This window comes from Falco cherrug, chromosome 3 (genome assembly GCF_023634085.1).
Source record: "Falco cherrug isolate bFalChe1 chromosome 3, bFalChe1.pri, whole genome shotgun sequence".
Lineage (NCBI taxonomy): Eukaryota > Metazoa > Chordata > Aves > Falconiformes > Falconidae > Falco > Falco cherrug.
The window spans coordinates 106,174,729-106,187,894 of record NC_073699.1 but is presented as its reverse complement, the minus strand read 5'-3'; the positions used below and the strand labels follow the sequence as shown (position 1 = coordinate 106,187,894).

The window sequence follows — 13,166 nt, the reverse complement described above, 5'->3', positions numbered from 1 at the left end:
AGGTGTGTGACTTGGCTGTAGAGGCATACTTGCAAACAGAAATGGAAATGGTTCTTAAAGAGGAAGTGCACATTGTCTTATGCTCACCATGACAATTGAGTTTGTTTGATTTCTGGGTACTGGAAGAGTCTGCAGGTGCTTTTCATCTGCTACTGAGGCTGGGTGCTGCATGTGAAGTACAGCCCATATGGGTGTGATGGGGATTGACATTCAGCTGTTAGCAGTCCCTCCAGCATAGCATGCAAAGTGAATAGGTTTTAAAACCCTTGCTTGACAATTCCCCCAGTGCTGGTGAATTTGTAGGAGCTGCAGAAGGTGGCTGTGAGTGCTGTCTCTGGTGTGCCTGCAGTTTGTCTGGGAGCTCCTGGTTAGCAGACAAGCTCTCAATTAAGAGATTGTTATGATGTGGTGACAGTGGAAGGGAGGGGGACTGCAGCAGTGAACAAACTGGGGCATTGCTAACAGGGAGGAAAAAAAAAAAAGTAAAAGGACCGCTGCATTGCAGAGGCCCTTCAGGGAAAAAGACTGAATAATTATACTAACCATGACTTATCAGAAAGCTCTGCCTTGATGCACAGTGCTCCAAAGGGAGCACATTACATTCTTATTTAAAGGACCAGCATCATCTTCCCGTTTATTCTTAGAGAACAAATGTTAGCTTAGCTAGCTAAGGTATAAGCTGATGTGAGTTGATTCTATCAATAGAATAAATACACAAATCCCTGCCTCCTCTGTTGACTTTAATTGCCCTGATTCAAATCCTTGCCCTACTGCCTGTTACGTAGTCTTGAGGGAAGGTTTTTCAAGGAATACTTATAGTCCAAAATATTGACTAGAATTTTAAAATTCTTTTTTATTAACTCAGTAGAACACTTTTCCATTGCACTACACTGTTAAAACAAAGTTAATGATTCCAGCTAGCAGGACCACTGCAAGAGAGGCAGGGTTAACAGCCAACCATACCCCAGGAACAGCCTAGTAAAAGGATAAGCAATTTCCATCGTACAGAAGTTTAGATAAACCATTGTCTTCCATAAACCTCTTTAAAATAAAGACAAAGACCTCCTACATGTGACCCGTGTATTTTCAGTTACAGTAAGACAAAATTAATCCGCCACCTTTGTTCAGTTCTGCAGATACCTGAAAACCTTCAGCCTCTCTTTCTTTCCTAAGGAGGCAAGTCTGTACCTGCCTGACCGTATCCAGCTCACAGCATAGTGGCTTCGGTTTCTCTGCAAGCTCTTCTTGAGAATGTCCAGTTACAGGACTCGTGTAGTTATTGCAGGCCTCTGCAGTCATAGGCTGTGCTACACAGGCTGTAGCACAGCTCCAGACATTAAAATAGTAGCTCAGTCATGAAAGAATATGGTGTGAACAAAGCCAATAACTAAAATAGGTATGTACATAAAATTGCCGCTCTCAGGTATGGATGGCTTCCAGTTCATGCTAAGGTAGTAGGCACACTTGGAATCACATCTCTGTAGAAGCTTCTGGATGTCAACAAAGATGGGTTAGCAAAGAAGCGTCTGAAACAAAACATTCAAAACTGGAGTTCCATGGTGACCAGCAGGAAAAAGTTGAGCCCAAACCTTTTTGCGTGCTGAGCAGCTCTTGGTGCCAGCTCAGAGGAGAGACGCTGCTCGCTGGGGGACATTGCTGTGCCTTCTGTCACAGAGAAATGCCATGAGATCCACGCATGTGCCTGTGCAGCGTCACAGCAGGGTCTGCTTCCACCTGTCTACTGCGCTAGCAGAGAGCAGCAGTGGTATGATGTTATCACACTTCCTTCTTATAAGCAGTTACTGGAACTTTTGGGTTAAGGTTTTTTAAAAGGCAGGTAATTCTTAACGATTATTCAGGGAACATTAAACCAGTGCCTGTAGGGCTCGGGGTCTGGGAGAGATACAATGAACAGGAGGGTGTTTTGAGTGAAACAACTGGAATTGTGTTTTTTCCCCAGAGAAAAACATTCCATTAACTTACTTCCTTGTTTGTAGTAACTGCTACTCGTGGAAGTGGTGAGCTTCAGGTGAGGATAAAATCCCACCTTTTTGAGCACAGAGCAAATATTGGCCATTGGGATCAGGGAGCAGTACTGCAAATGACTGGGAAGTTTAGTGAGACCACATCCCTCCATGCCTCCTGTTTCTAGGACTGTGTCAAGCCAAGCGAAGGAATGAGTAGAGAAGGAGTTCTAAGGGGCAGCACGCTGGGTGGCCATCCTCTGAAGGGCTTCTTCCTTTTTCGCTGTCTGTGCTGCACTATAAAGGATAGCGCACCCTTTTCTGAACTGTACACAGCCACACTTGTTTTATTCCAAGTTTTCCTTGTTTTACACCACAGATGAGTTAGATCTTTCACAAATGGGCAGTGGACACCAGCTGCTGCTGTTCTTGCATTTTTTTCCCAGTTAATTGGAATAGTGGTGTTCTTTCTTTTCAAAGAAAGCCTTTCTCATCACTCCCATGTGATCCTGATCTCCTCTGATTAACTTGGCAGCCTCTTCTTTTTTCTGTATAAAACTTGAGTTTTTCAGAAGCTATTGTGTGCTGCTATAGCCATTTGACCTCACTTTTCATTCACTGTCTGTAGAGAGGTTCTCTTAAGAAAGAAAAACAAAAGGCAAATGAGACCCCTTCTGAACTGAAGGACAGAGACCTTCTAGTGACAGATGTGTAATAAGTTAGAAAGGCTTTTTAGTACAGATTTCCAGTGGCAAGCACGTATGCTTGCCCTCCGCTGAAGCCTTTACTGCTTTCAAAAAGCATTTGTAGAGATGACGTTTCCTTGGCATGGGACGTGATCAGAAATTCCAGGGAGATTGGTTTGAGTGCTCCTTGCCATTATGCTTATGCATCTGCAGAAAAGAGGTTGTGGAGGAGTGAGTGCTGCCATAGGGAGCCCAAACAGGACTTAAAAATACAGGCAGGCGACGACATGCGAACTGATGAGTCAAGCGTGTATGGGATGGACAAGGGTGTGACTGGTACCGAACGTGAATGGTTCTGATGCAGGAGAGCATTAACAGGCAGCCTTTCAGCTACTGTTGGATTCTCAGTTTAAGATTTGGCTGTCTTTTGTGGCGGGAAAACATAAAAAAGACTGGGGTCTTTGGTGGCTCGCTTGCGTTAGCATGACGTGGCCATACCTGTGGCACCCAGGCTCCCATTTCGGCGCACCAGGAGGTGGATGGGATCACGTGCATTCAAGTGACTGTGACAGTACAGCGTGTGCGTGCGACCTGTGGCATTTCACAGTCTGACAGGTACGTGATTTCTGTAACGCAGTTGTAAGCGTGCAAGATGGCAGGTGTTCATCACCAAATCCTCGGCAGAGGTCTGTTTACCGGGACCGGACTGCCTTCCTAGCATGCAGATGTGATGAGATGCAGACAGCACAGTCTTGTAGAAGAGACATGTTCAGTATCAGTGAGGTTCCTTAGAAATGTTGTTCTGCAGCTGTAAGAGACTTTTGGTAGAAAAAAGTCCATACACAGTAGAATTTTTTTGCTCTGTTTATCGCTCCTCTTTCCATCCAGGTTGAGGTGACTGTGTGTCTAACTTTACATCTCGGGTTTTCCCAGAAAAGATGGTGTGTCGGGCTCTCAGGAGAAGGGATGAACGTCTCGTGCTGTGTTACAGGGCTGTGGTGCAGCTTGCTGGGACGCGTGAGCATTCGTTCGGGACCTCATTCACTGCTGGGAACTACCCTGTGGGCTTCAAACGTTTCTATCCATCCTCCTGTCACACTTACTACACCTAGCCTGTGCGGAGGCTTTGCCTTGTTTTATTTTCCTGTTGAGGGTTGTTTGGTTTTTTCTTTCAAGAGGATGGTTCAGGACAGGCTGCTGTGCTACAGGTGTCTCAGGAAGCCTGTCTTCTATTGCTTTGGCTGCATTTCCCAGTCTGTCCTTCTCCACGTTGGCTATAATGCGATTGAATCGCGGTGAGGAGCGTTTTGTGTTCTGTGCTGGTGGTTGCCTTTTGAGCCAGCCCGACTGCCCGGGCAGACACCGACTCCCCTGGAAAGCCGCTGTGGATTCCCAGGCTGGTGGGAGCTGTGGAGCCCCTGGGGCCCAGGTACCCCACCGTCCTGCCCTGGAGCTCAGTCTCGGTTTTACCGGCCCTGCAAACGGCCCCCATTAGGGCAATTAGTAACAGGGTCGTTATTTCGTGTGTAGGGCGTGAGAACTGCACCTCAGAGCCGCTCGCTCAGGGGTGCCGCAGGCCCGACCCCACTCTAGCTGGGGCACGGGTGTGTGAATGGCCCCCGCGTTCCGGGGGGGGCCCACCGCCAGCCCCAGGCCGGGCCGGCGGGGGAGCCCCGCCCGGGGAGGGGGGTCCCGCAGCCGCACGGCGTCGGGAGAGGCGGCCGGGGAGCCGGGTAGGAAGCGGGGCACCGGGCCCAGGGGGGTGTCCCGCGGCCGCCGGGCCCCGGAGAAAGGGGCGGGGGGGGGGGGGGAGGGGGGCGGCCAGAGCCGCGGCCGCCGGGCCCGGGGCGCGCGCTGTAAACACAGCGGCGGCTGCCAATGGGGGCCGGTGACGTCAGCGCCCGGGGCGGGCGGGGCGGGGCGGGGCCCGGCGGCGGCGGGAGCGGAGCGGAGCGGAGCGGGGCAGGGCAGGGCAGGGCCGCCCGTCCGGCCGCGCCGGCACAGACAATGGAAGGCGGCGGCCGCAGCCGCCTCCCGCCGCCCCTGGCCGCGCCGGGCCGCCGTTGAGCGCGGGGTGGGGAGGCCGTCGGACGGGGCTGCTCTCCCGCTATGGCGGCGCCGGGGGGCCCCGGTGTGGGCTGAGGGGCGGCGGCGGGACCCCGCGCCCTCCCGCGCCCTCCCGCTCCCCGTCGAGGCAGCCCCAGCCGAAGCGCCCGGCGGCGGGGTCTCGGGGCGGCGGGCTCCGGGCGGCCCGAGCCCGGCGGAGTCCCGCTGTCCGGGCGGCCCGGGGCGGGTACCGGCGCCCGCGGGTGCGAGAGGGTGTCGGGCGCGGCGATGGGCCCTCGGGCGCGCCGGGGGTAACGGGGCCGCCGCCCCGCCGGCTCCCGGCCTCCCCCCGCCTCGCCTGACCCGCCGCCCGGCACAGCGGTGCGGCTGCGGGCCGTGCGCGCCCGCGCTTCTTCGGCCGCAGGCTCCGCCGCACAGGCTGGGCGGGCGGCAGCCCGGGACCCGTCCGTGAGGCGGCGCTGGCCCCGGGGCGGGCGGGCACGGTGCGCCCGGGGCGGGCGAGGTGTGGCCGGACTCGCGCCTCTCCCCGGGGCGGCCCCGCCGCCCGGCCCTGCGCAGCGCCATGCCCCTGCCCGCCGCCCGGCGCTCGGCGGCGGCTGCCACTGCGGCGGGCGGGCCGGTGCCGGGGCAGGCCAGCGGGCGCTAGCCCGAGCGCCGCGCTCGCACAGGTGCGGCGGGGGCAGAGCTCATCCCGCCGGCGCCGCGGTCGGACGGAGGAGCCCCGGCTGGCTGCGGGGATGCGAAGGGCGACAGCCCGGCCTGGGGGCGAGCCCGCTGTGTCCGCCCCTGCCGCAGGGTCTGCGCCGGGTGCTGGCTGGAGCCTCCGCTGATGCCTTTGGAGACCCCCAGGTCAGTCCTCTGGTGTCAGGGGTGTCGCTTTATTTACCTGGAAGCAGGTAGAGGTACTACAGAGGGGTCCGGGACCCCCACCCTTTGCAAGTGGATGTGCAGATGTGACAAAGTACTGCTTCCAGTAAGTATTACAAGGGTGATGTGTTTTATTTGTGCAGTATTTGTTTGGGTTTAAATCTGCATGCTTCTGTGTTGTCTGTCACGCTGCTATAATTACAATGTAAATGCGTGCCTTCTTAAGCTTGCTGTGCCTCCCGCTTCTTCTCCCTGTGCCCCCAGCTGTGGGACACGGCCGTGTTTCTGTCTGCTCGCCCTCCTTTGTTGGCCCCCAGTCCTTCCAGGGCAATGTCACAACACAAGCTCAAGTTGTGACAGCACTTTTATTGTAGCATCACGTGTGCAGAAGGACAGATTGCATCCTAACTCCACAGTCTAGCATTCCTGAGTCGGTACGCTGTAGGATGAGGTCAGTAGCCCAAACCTTCCCTGGGGAGCTTAGGGATGCTTGAAGCACGCGCCTGCTCCGTGCCAGGTTATTGCAAAACTTGTTTTGCAGAGCGCTTCATCAAAAAGAGCAGGACTTCAGAAGACGGTGTAGGCCACTCCCAGTATAGGGATGGGGTGAAGATGACTGGTGTCTGACTTTTTGAATGCTTCCAGCGAAGGAGATCTCGGTCCCTTTTGCTGACCCGTTCTAGTGTTTCACAGTTTTGTAGCTTGCAGCAGTTGCTATTTACCTGATTTTGCAGCAAACAGCCTATTTGATACTATTCTGCTCATCTGTCTGGTGATTTCTGAGGGAATATTTTGATTCTTATGTTTGCAATTTTTGTGAGAGAAAACTTGGGTCAGTGTTTTTATCGTACTTGCAGTACCATAGCACAGGTACTGCATAGTGCCCTGTGAGGTGCTTTTTTTCCTGTTTATAGCTCTTTTAGCATGTAACCCGTGGAGGAGGGAGTCTCCATGAGCAGTGAGCAGCACTGTGCAGGTGAGCAGCAGCACAGCATGTCCTGCGAGGCTGTTGCTCTTTGCGTACATGCACAAACACAACATCTTTCATAGTGTTGACACTTACGGGAAAGCACAGCCAATTTCTGACCCGAGATGCAGAGAGTGACCTTAGGCAGCCAACTGGTTTTGTACAAATTACAAAGTAGCACAAGAAGTGACATCTTTAGCAATCTGCCCGACCTCTAAAATACATCAGGTCCACATGGTGTGTCTAAAACCTTCCCTGGTTTGCTGAAGTAGCTGTTCCTGGATAGTATTGACAATCTTGCTGTCCTTAAGCTCTGGGGAAGAGAAGCCTGGGCGGGGGGGTGGGGGTGCGGGGAGAAGTCAGCCTGAACCGTCCCTTTCTGGGGATTAGAGGGGAACAGAATAGTCCCAGGTGGCCTGTGAGTAATAGCTGAAGTCCTACAGCTTTGGAAGAACTATGAAGCGTTGCCGATAAGAAGTCTTGCTTGGTAGGTGGATTAATGGCTTAAAATCAGTGACAATGGCTATATGTGCCAGTCTGGATTGCATCATTATTCCTGCCTGTGCCCAGCAGTGTTTTTCTTCTGTGAAAGCATGGACTTTGTTCAGCTGTTGCTTAGGCTTAGAGTGTAAGTAGTGTTTTCCTCATCTTGTGCTTTGGGAGTTGTGGCTTTTCACACTATCAAAAGGTCTGGAAGTGACCTGCCTCGCTGGCACAGATGTCTTAGAATATTAATTAAAAATTTTAAGTGCTTATATTTCTTGGTAGAGAGCATGACCTGTGATAGCTTACTGCTATCGGTACAAAAAGCTAAGAGTTTTTTTGTAAGATGCATTGAGGATGTTACTACAGTTACATTTCAGAAATATATGTTCCTACAATGACGACACCTCAGAACTAATTACTAAACCAGATCAAATTGATACTGTGGCATGGAAGGTGTTCAGGATTTTTACTGTATAGAGGAATTGAGCAAGATTTTACAGGCAAGTGACAGATGATTTGTAAAACAGGAACAGAGCAGTGGCACTACGAGAAGCGACATGCCCTTAGATTGCTTCCATCCCCACCCATAGCTTGCACTGGATGAGAGAACATGGTGTACCTGTCTTGCTCTGCAAAACAGAAAAATGTCTTTGCGCTGCATGTTTGGTTTTTTTTTTTTTATGGTGCTCAGCTATCACATATGTTACATTCGGTCTGCATGTGTTCATACAGTGAATGTTGTAACACAGAAACTGCACATGCTGAGAAGCCAGTGCCCTCGGAGTAGCTTCTTATCTCTTGAATATTTAAGGCCAGTACTTGGGAACATGTGCAGATGCAGATCTCGCATGGCACCGTTAGTTCAGTCTTTAGAAGTCTGTGGGGAAATAATTATATCCTGGGCAGAAACTGCCCCAGTGGAATGTGCAAGAAGAGATCATGCACCCTCATCCCTTAGTCCTTCCAGTCAAATGCTGCCTATCATTTAGCTTGTGCAGCATGGCAAAAAAAACAGACCTCCAGGTGAGACTGTAAAAAAACAAAAAAAAAAAACCCAAAAAACCCCAACCAAACAAAAAAACCCCACAACCTCCCCTCAAAAAACAGAGGCAAGTGGTATAGATGCTGCTCACTGCTAAGAACTGCTGGTTTATTTTTCACCAGTGCAAAGCAGCATTTCCTCTGTAATAGCTCTGGCTTCACTTCCCCATCATGAGAGGTACAGAGAGTTTCTTGCTGGTTGACGCTTGCTTGGCAAAAGGAAGTCTTTACTTATCCAGTAAAGCAGTGTGCAGAGATTAGAAAAGCAGCCCTCTGTGTAACTCCTTAAACGTAGCTTGTCAAGCAAAGGAGGTCTTGTCACTTACTGCTGTGTGTTGGTATCCTCTTAGCTCTGTACCTGGACCATAGTGGTGTTTCGTCTACCGCACAAAGAAATGCAAGATCTGAGACTCAGTGGCTGCTAACGTGTGGCTTTACTGTGTTTTGTAATAAAGTGTGAGCAGGAGGCAATGGTTTGAGCTGGTGCCCGCTCTTTGGGAACAGTGCATGCATAACTCAGAAAGGGAAATAATGCAGTGTCTTTGGAAGAGATCTTTGGGTTAGAAGGGGGGGGGGGGAGTGCATGAGAGGAGTGGGCTGTTGCAGAGAGGGCAGGTGAAGCATCATGCTTATAACTATGATCTGCAGCACAAGCAGTTTCCCCCAGATTTGGTCCCTGCTTTTCTGTAGCATTTAGGGTGGGGATTCCACCCTTACCAAAGTCTGGAGTGTCTTGCCTCTTGCTGGTGGGACCACATGGCTGAGCAAGGAAGTGATGGAGTGTCTTTTTGTAGTTCTGTTGGAACTGTCCCACTTGATGTATAATCACATGCATTCCTGGTAGCAACCTTGTGAACCTCATACAGATTTTTGCTATGCAAGTGCTGCGTTTTAGCTACCCTTTTAGTATAGGGTACATGCCATCAGGAGCTGTCACAAGCTGTTAGCAGCCTTCACAAGGCAGGTGCTTCTGCAGCCACCCAGTGAAAACTTGTCGTGTAAATGGCAAGCATCTGTTTAGATTCTTACTGAGGAAATTCAGTATTTAATGGAGGTCGCTAAGGGAGAAAGTGGAGGTGAGGCTTCCAGAGTCTGGAGTTAAACTAGATTAACCTTTCTGCTCACTGCATTTTCCATTCACTGTGCCTGCCATGATGGCTCATAGAGCTGTTGGTGCAGGTCTGCTTTAAATTCATTGGTGAAGGGATCTGGGCTAAGAAAACACCACTGGTTTAAAGCAACCCTGCCAAAAGAGACAGTGCAAAACTATATCCAGGTTGTCTGGGTGTAACTGCAAGTGTACGTGCTGTAGCTCTGTAAAATGCCAGCTGGTGTAAATAGCCATGCATCCTTAGAAGACTAGTACCAGAGTAGTTTTGCATCTCTAGAAATGTTTTGTCCGTGACTTGCTATCGTGACTGTAATCAGTAGTAGGCTCCCTTGAGTACAAATTAAAAAGAAGCTTGTTCTGCTCTCAAATGTTTGTTCATGTTTCAGGGAAATGAGGATGAAATTCAAACCAATTTCTTAGCGCGGGTCAAAATCTGACCAAGTGTCTCCTTCCTGTTCCTCCCTGCTGGGACAGCCGGGCTGCCCTCGCTGCCAGCGCTGGGGAGCATCCCAGCCCTGACAACGCTGCAGCGGCTGGCTTTCTCAGGAGGACTGGACCCTGCAAAGAAATACCACCATGAGTAGTTTTACTGTGTTTCCTAAGCTTGGTTTTGAATCCGTGGGATAGCTTCTCGCTCCCCTGTGAAGGGCTGAGGACAATGGCAGTGAAAATGGCTTTGTGTGTGATGGAACAGATCCCTAAATTCACCTGTGAGCCAGGGGTGTGCTTGGGGCTTGCAGAGTTCCACAGGAGGTGCAGCGTGAGAGGGGTGGAGTATTGTGGCTCCATCGATCAGATCACAAAAGCTTCAGAGCTCCCATCCGATGGAAGCAGCTGCTGGTGGAAAAGCTCTGCGAGACCAGGCTCTCCTGCCTTGCCGGGGCTTGGGCTGTTCACAGAACAGGCTCTGAGGACCTACAGCCACCACCTCTTCCTGCTGTGCAAAGGAGTAACAGAAGTAATTTTGGTGTTACATTTTTGTTGTTAAATTTGAGGAAGAATAGAATGATTTCCAGAAAAGACACAATGTTCAGAATGTTTTCTGTGAATTTATGAGGTGTCTTGGAGATAGAGAAATGTGGTCATTTTCATCACCTTTGGTGGGCACAGCCCTGAAGAACAGCTTCAGAAACCTTCTTTGTGGTTTCTTAACCACATGTTATTAAATGTTATTGTAATGTTTCTTCAGATTTATATGTAATGGGAGATCTCACGAAATGGAAAAACTTGCAATTTTTTGGCTCACAAAAAAGTCTGAAATTGTATCATCCAAAGCAGAGTCCTTGGGTAATACCACAAATATGTGGATATGTTTGTAGCCACGTGCATCTTTGTTGCCTTTGGAAAGAGTTAGGGTGCTTCCAGAGCAAAAGAGCTGCTTGTGCTGGGCTGGGGCTGTTTAGATTTTAGCAGCAGGAGAAAAGCTCGTTTTGATGATTGGTATGCTGTTGAGCTCTTGCCTTCAGTGCACTGTGAGACACACGCTTGTCTTGAGGTCTTCTGAATATAGAAGACAAGAATGTGGAAGCTGTGTTCCTGTAACTTCATTGCCTGTGAAGCAGGTGGCTCTCTGCAGACCCTTGAAGTAAGCAAGACAGAGAATGTGTGACTAGCAAAATAAATAATAAGGGATAAAGGGTATTGAACTTCTGAGAGCAATACCTGTAACGTTTAGCCCTATGGCTCTTACAGCCCATCTCTTAGTTATTGCAAGGTAAATTGCATGACTGCAGACAGCTTGTCTTTTTTGGTTTGCAATTTATTTTCATCCCGTTTGTGGTGTTTGGGCTCTGCTGGCAGTGCTTTTTGGCAATCAGGGTTTTCACAGGAAAACACATTAGAGAGTCAGCAGGACTGGGACAGGTTTTGTCATGTTTTCCTTACCAGAAAACATTGTTTTCTTTTGTGATGGAACGTCGTATTTTGCTTAAAGAATGTGTTGTGGTGTCATCAGGTACCTTTATTGTTGAGCTGGAGGATCTTGGTTTGGATCCCAGTTATATTTAGTACATAACACACACAACATACAAAAAAGAAAGCACAACCCCTTTGCTTCCCAAATGTGAGGGGTTTTCTTTCTGCCTGGTTCCTCCTACGTGGCTGTAGCAGTCATCTTTCTATATTGGCTGCTAACACGAATACAGATACATCAGTTTTAAAGATAAACCAGGCGTATTTCATAAGACTCATGGTAAGTAAAGCTGATTTTGTTTTGACACTGTTGAACCCAGGACTATATAAAGGGAAGATGTTGCACCAGTTTCTGTGACTTCAGTTGTACTTTTATTTTCAACATTATGCTGTTGTCCTTAGGGATGAAGCTGGCCAAATCCTGTTGCTGAGAATACAGGAGTGATAATGTTTTGATACAGACTGGCAAACTTGGGACTTAAAGAATATTGATGCCTAGGAGGTCACGTAAAGATTTGCCCTTTAATTAGGCCCCTGCAAAATCTTAAGTTTTCATGGTACAAAATAATCTTTATTCTTTGTAACTTTATTTTAACAGCACAGGACTAGTGCAGCCTGGTAAAACAGTTTGGAAGTTCACCTGCCTATGGACAGTTGACTTCTAAAATGATCCTGAGAGGTGCTGCAGGAGTACACCAGGAGGAGAGTCTGTAGGAATCGGTATTCATATGTGGTTTACTTTTGGGAGCCTAACTGACAGCAAGCGGGTTCCGTGGCCCTGCTCCAAGCCAGGAAGGAAGGAGATCTGCTCTTTGTGGAGCTGAGTGACCCAGGGATCTTCCACACAAACAGTGACGTGTGGTGTTCTCGCTGCACCCTGGGCAAGGCATCTGTCAGCTTATTAGCAGTGTGTGAGTTGTGCTGACCGAGGTCCAAATGCCATTGGTCTGGAGTGTGCCCAGGCCTCGGGGGGAACAGGAGGAGCCACCGTTTGTCATTTGTCTCGTTGCCGAGGCCAGGGGGAACCTTGGGGGAAGGTGTCCTTCCCTTTGGCGGTTCCTCTGCGCTTAGGTGTCCTTGTTTTGTTGAGGATGTACCAGCCCTTGCAGCATCGTGAGTTGCTGTCACCCCTTTCCTGTTCTAGGTCTTTCCCCACCACCTTTGTGGGTTTTTTTCATATTTTTTTGCTAGACTAGCACAGTGCATACGCTTCAAGTGACCAGTCACTTTTGAAGGGGACACCTTGGTGTACTTGATAACCACAGAATTTATTATGAAAATGGTATATACATAAATAATTTTGAAATTGCCATCAGTTGTGGCTTTGTTCTTTTGTCCTAGCTGCTTAGCTAGCAAGGTTAATCGCCTGGAAGATAGGCAGCATGGAGATACTTCCCATGCACTCCTGCCCCACTTACCTTATTTGCTGCCTGAAGCTTTCTAATCCAAGGGTACACCCTGCTGCTGGGTAGGTGCTGGCAGTCTCTGCTGAACATGGAAGGGGCTCTCTGCTCTGTGTTGGTGTTTGTTTCCACTTCCCATTTTAGTGGTGTATTTCTGACCTGCCTGTAGACTGAGCAGCGGTTTACAACCATCTATGAAAAACACTGTTGTTGTGGCAAGATGCTGGTTACAGGTTTAAGACTCTGATGAGTTTATGTCTGTGCTGTTAAGTCAAACAGATACCTTCTGCTACCTAAAATCAGGTAGTCCTGCCCTAAATACTTCCCAGGAGTACTGTCCAGGCGTCTGCATAGGAATATGTCGGAGCACTAGATGCTGTTTCAAATTTGGTTTCCTAAGAAAAGTTCCCTCCTTTTCTTTCTTTGTTTTAGTGTGCCCAGCCAGGGACAGCAGTGGTGACAGACCTACTTTTAGTAACTTCAGTCTTCCGGTAAAAAGTGCCGGGAAGTGCTCAGTGTCATTAGCTCAGTATCAGGGAAAGTGGCGGCTTCACTCATTAGAAATTGAAGAGCCTGGAAAACAGACACAAACATGGGGCCCTCCGTTTCTGGTCCACAGTGATTTCGGCTTAAAAAAAAAAATAGGGAGAAACCCCAATAATC

The 13,166-nt window shown here is 49.6% G+C and overlaps 1 protein-coding gene across 17 annotated transcripts in view; it reads left to right on the top strand.

Moving 5' to 3' along the window:
- CAMTA1 (calmodulin binding transcription activator 1) overlaps window positions 1-13,166 on the top strand; it is a 324,887-nt gene that overhangs the window by 282,136 nt on the left and 29,585 nt on the right. Inside the window, exon 1 of one of the 17 annotated variants that reach the window (XM_027803219.2) lies at window positions 4,598-5,566. The exons of 15 other annotated variants lie outside the window; for them this stretch is intronic. The gene's annotated coding sequence lies outside the window, so the exon portion shown is untranslated. Of the gene's footprint in view, window positions 1-4,597; window positions 5,691-13,166 lie in introns of those variants that run through there. One more of the 17 variants, XM_027803217.2, reaches the window with a different exon arrangement.